This window comes from Solanum tuberosum, unplaced genomic scaffold, assembly GCF_000226075.1.
Source record: "Solanum tuberosum cultivar DM 1-3 516 R44 unplaced genomic scaffold, SolTub_3.0 scf00294, whole genome shotgun sequence".
NCBI classification, from domain to species: Eukaryota; Viridiplantae; Streptophyta; class Magnoliopsida; order Solanales; family Solanaceae; genus Solanum; species Solanum tuberosum.
Window position 1 is genome coordinate 531,664 of NW_006239231.1, and position 5,549 is coordinate 537,212.

Here is a 5,549-nt window from a genome sequence, read left to right on the forward strand (position 1 = left end):
AAGGATATGATGTCTCAACTCACCCATATCAGGAACACATAATCGACCCTGATAGCGAAGCACACCATCTCCCCCTTGGGAGAATATCTCCACTGTCTACTTCTGGACCGCACCCTTTAGCTCTAGCAATATTGGATCACTGTCTTGCTTTTCCTTAACATCTACTACCAAAGAAGATTCTGCCCCATTCTGAACTGTTACACGACCATCTGATATGCTCATAAGACGAACTCCTAAGCGAGCAAGTCTGTGAACATCCTTTGCTAATTCTTTCTTCTCTTTTTCAACATGTGCTACACTACCCATAGATAGTCTGCTAAGAGCATCTTCTACTACATTTGCCTTACCAGAATGGTAATGCACACTCATATCATAATCCTTGAGGAACTCTAGCCATCTTCTTTGGCGAAGATTCAACTCTTTCTGGGTGAACACATACTGAAGGCTCTTATGGTGTGTGAACACATCTACATGAACACCATATAAATAATGTCTCCAAATCTTAAGTGCAAACACCACTGCTGCTAGCTCAAGGTCATGAGTTGGGTAATTCTTCTCATGCACCTTAAGTTGCCTGGAAGCATAAGATATAACCTTATCTCACTGAATCAACACACAACCTAGGCCGACTCTGGACGCATCACATTAAATCACATAACCATCTAAACCCTCTGGTAGAGTCAAGACATGAGTTGTAGTCAACCTAGTTTTTAATTCTGCAAAGCTTTTCTCGCAATCATCTGACCACTGAAACATGACCATCTTCTGAGTCAACTTAGTCAATGGTGAGGCTATGGATGAGAATCCTTCCACAAACCTTCTGTAATAACCTGCTAAACCCAAGATACTCCTGATATATGTAGCTGAGGTAGGTATGGGCCATTATTTCACCATTTGTATCTTCTGGGAATCTACTCGAATCCCTTCACTAGACATAATATGCCCAAGGAAAGCAACTGCTTATAACCAAAACTCACACTTGTTAAATTTCACAAATAACTGGTGATCTTTGAGAGTTTGTAGAACCACTCTCAAATGACTTGCATGTTCTTCCTCACTCCTAGAGTAAATGAGGATATCATCAATAAAGACGATGACGAACAAGTCCAAATACTGCTTGAACACTCTGTTCATCAAATCCATGAAAGTTGTAGGAGCATTGGTTAGTCCAAATGACATGACTACAAATTCATAATGACCATACCGAGTTCTGAAGGTTGTCTTCGGAATGTCACTATCTCTGACTTTAAGTTGATGATAACCCGATCTGAGGTCTATCTTTGAGAAATTACTAGCACCCTAAAGTTGGTCAAACAAGTCATCAATCCTGGGAATGGGATACCTATTCTTGATTTTGACTTGTTCAACTGTCTATAGTCAATGCACATTCTGAGAGAACCATCTTTCTTCTTTATGGACAACACTAGTGCACCCCATGACGAAATACTAGGTCTGATGAAGCCCTTATATAGAAGGTCTTTCAACTGCTCTTTCAATTCCTTTAGCTCAGCTGGATCCATTCTGTAAGGAGGGATAGAAATAGGCTGCGTATCTGGAAGTAGATCAATTCCAAAGTCGATGTCCCTATCGGGAGAAACTCCAGGAAGATCTTCTGGAAACTCATTAACCACTGGAACTGACTCAAGAGCTGGGGTTTTAGAACTAGAGTCCTTCACCCGAACTAGATAATAAAGATAACCCTTAGAGATCATCTTTCTGGCCTTAAGGTAAGAAATGAATTGACCCCTAGGCGCTAAGCTACTACCCTTCCATTCTAGGATTGGTTCGTCTGGAAACTGAAAGCGAACAATCCTAGTTCTACAGTCGACCGAGGCATAACAGGAATGTAACCAATCCATGCCTAAATGACATCGAAGTCTACCATTTCTAACTCTACAACATCTGCTGAGGTGATTTTCTGAGAGACTGTGATAGGGCAATTTCTGTATACCCGTCTCGCTATAACTGGTTCACCAACTGGAGTAGAGACTGAGAAAGGTTCTGAGAGAGTTTCTGGACTAACACTGAACTTGACTGCTATGAAAGGAGTAACAAAATACAAAGTCGCCCCTGGATCTAACAATGCATAAACATCAAGATCAAAGACTTGTAACGTACCAGTGACCACATCAGGAGAACCTTTCTGATCTTGTCGAGCCTAAAAAGCATAGAGCCTATTTTGGCATTGTCCGCCACCTGTACCAGAAGAGTTACCCTGCTGAGTCGGGCGACCTGCTAGTGCTGCTGTAGTGGTAGACTGAGCTCTACCATTTCCTCTCTGACCTTGTCTAGAAGGACAATCCTTCAACCTGTGACCCGACTGACCACACCCAAAGCATCCTTCTTTCCCAGAAAGACACTCGCCCAGATGGTTCTTACCACATTTAAGGCAAGCAGTGTATGATTTGGTACCCAAAACACCATCCTGAGACTTAGAGCCTGACGCCCTACCCTTCTGATCATTATGGAACCTGGGAGACGGAACACTAGCTGATGAAGGTGCTGAAAATTTATGCTGTGAGCGATTACCACCACCCGATTTCTATTAAGAGTAGTCATAGTTGCCTGTTCTAGCCTTATTGTTCTCCTTGGCCTGTTCCCTAAGCTTATCACCCTCAACCTGCTGAGCATGAGTCATGAGCCTAGTGATGTTCATATCTCCCAACAACATAGCATTTCTGCACTCTGTCTTAACCAAGTCTGACACTCCATACAAGAACTTGTTTATTTGTGCCCTAGAATTAGCAACCATGTGAGGATCATACCTGGAGAGTTGGTTGAACTTGATCCCATACTCCTGAACAATCATGTTACCCTGCCTCAAATTCATAAACTCTTGGGCCCTTGCCTCTCTCAACTCAATAGGGAAGAACTTGTCCAGAAAAGTCTCACTAAAGCAATCCCAAGTAATAGGAGCTGCATTAGTACCCCTACTATCCTTCCACTGAGTATACCAGTTACGAACCACATCCTTAAGTTGGTAAGAAGCTAGCTCAACCTGATCATTTCCAGTTACCTGCATCACTTCAAAGATCTTCTTGACCTTGTCAATGAAGTTTTGGGGACCTTCTCCAACTTGCGACCCTAAGAATTCTGGAGGGTTCATTCTAACAAAGTCTCTCACCCTAGCTGTGACTGACCCAACATTAGCATTCACAGGATCTTGAACCCGCTGGTTGTTCTGATTGGCCATGCTCTGAGCCAACATCTTAATGGCATTCCTGAACTCTGCATTTGAAACTTCCAAATCTAAGACTGGAGGAGTTGCATTCGTGCTCCTGGCATTAGCTCTCCTAGCGTTAACTCTACGAGGAGGCATGATCACTAAAATGTAGAACATCGAGTTAGAATGGAATTAGATCATACCTTACGCATTGTAAGAGTAACAAGAAAGTGAAGATTTTCCTAAAACACTTTGTAGCCTCCTTCTCATTAGATGTGGTGCACTTCACACCCATGAAAAAGACTCTACTTAGTGCGGCTTTTCAGACATCCTAGGACTCTTAAACCTAGTGCTCTGTTACCAAGTTTGTCACGCCCCGAGACTACCCCCGAGATGCGGACACAGGACCTAGGACCTAGGACCACGAGTGATCCCAAGCTAACCCTGCTAGCATGATCATGAGCATACTATGATTAACATGAATAAAAATAACTGATGCGGAAACTAAAATCATATATAAAGAAAAGATGGGGAATACCCATATACTATAATTGAGAGAGTTTAATACAAAATACATTAACTCATACTAGGCTGAAACTAACTATGTCTGAAAGTAAGCCTCTAAATTGACTAGAAATGTTGGGACATGCCCCAACTAGATCTAGCAAAACTGAAACTAAAACCGAAAGCAGTAAGGATATCATGTCTCTGGTCCTCGGAGGATGAGGACTCACCACTACTAATCTGCTGAATTGAAGATCGATAATCGATATAAGCGTGATTTGGATGATGAGAACCTGAACCTACATCACGAGAAGATGTAGCGCACGTATGTGTCAGTACTTGAAAGGTACTGAGCATGCAAGATAGAGTAAAGCTGAAATAACATATAACTGAAAAAAGCAATAAAGCAATGAAATAATATGCATAAGATGAGATACTGAATATGAACTAACTGAATGCAATGACCAATTTAAAGCATGTTGACTGAATACTGAATGAACTTTAAATGTGGTCAATGCAATAGAGTCGCTACTAATAACCGATAATAAAACCACATGAGCTAAATGTGGAGTCCGATGTATGTGCCCCATCGAGAGGACCCAATATACCCGGCCAAAGGTATAGAGGCATGCTAGCGTGATCACTAAATAATGCCCACGGAGGGGCCTTACACCTACATGGCTCGTAGTTCTAGGACTATATGGGTACGCTGAACCCTAGTCCAACTCAGTATTATGCTACTCCCAATAGATTAAGTGATTAACATATTATGACTGAATTTCTGTAATACTGGATAGGTCAAACTGGACATGCAAAACTGAGAATGCAATAATTAATCTGATAATGATGCATTCATAAACCGAGGCATGTATAACTGAATACTGAAATATCTGACCTAGCATGTGTAATTCAAGAACTAAAGAAATACATAGCTAGGGTTCTGGAATTCATGCAATAAACTGAATATTAACATACTAATCTGATTTGGATCATTCTAACAGCTAAGAACCCAATAATTCTAACATTCAAGAAACCCTACGTCTAGTCATAATAAGGGAATCAAGAAACTGACTGAAAACTAGGGACCTAATGGGCGAAATGAACCCACTAGTGAAATCTCACATACCTGGTGACGAAATCTCCACGAAAAACTATCAACTAGGGCTGGACTTGACTTTTTCGGTGACTTTCTAGGATTTTCCTGTGGCGACTAGGGTTTTGCTAGGGTTTGGGCTGCCCCTCTCTCTACTCTCTTAGTTTCATTTGTTTTAGTTAATTAAATGACTTAGGTAAGTTCTAGTTAGGTTTCTAGAATTTTAAATGACTAACTAAAACCCTTTTAATTTAGGAATTAAAAGAAGAGTGGGAAAAGACAAAAGCACCCTTGACTTAAAAGCTGTCCAAATCCTGATGCGGATTGGGCACCTGCCAAATCTGAAAATTCTGCAAATATTTCCTTCACGAATCTGGGGTGTTACAGTTTATGTGATGAGTTAAGTCTTCCGCTGATTTAGTACGTCAGGCCAAGGGTTCGCTTGGGGCCAGCAATGGTCTTCAAGTTCCAGTCCCGCCCAGGGTGTAGTCTCGGGGCGTCATAACTAGTCTATGCGAAAAGGATTCATCTAAAAATTATGACCCTTTTCTACCCATGGTGGCTACATGGTTTATGGAGACTTGAGTTAATATGTACTCGCATCCCCATATCGGTGCTCAATACTACTCCCAAAATATACTTTGCTCATATGTTTGTGAAAACAAAACTCTTACTTTGGTTTGAGATAATTACTCAAAACTTAGGTTAAAAGCTCTCTTGGAAATCTCAGTTTCCTCTTTATTGAAAAACTAGCTCATAGGCTCTTTTGGAAATCAAGTTTCCTCTTTA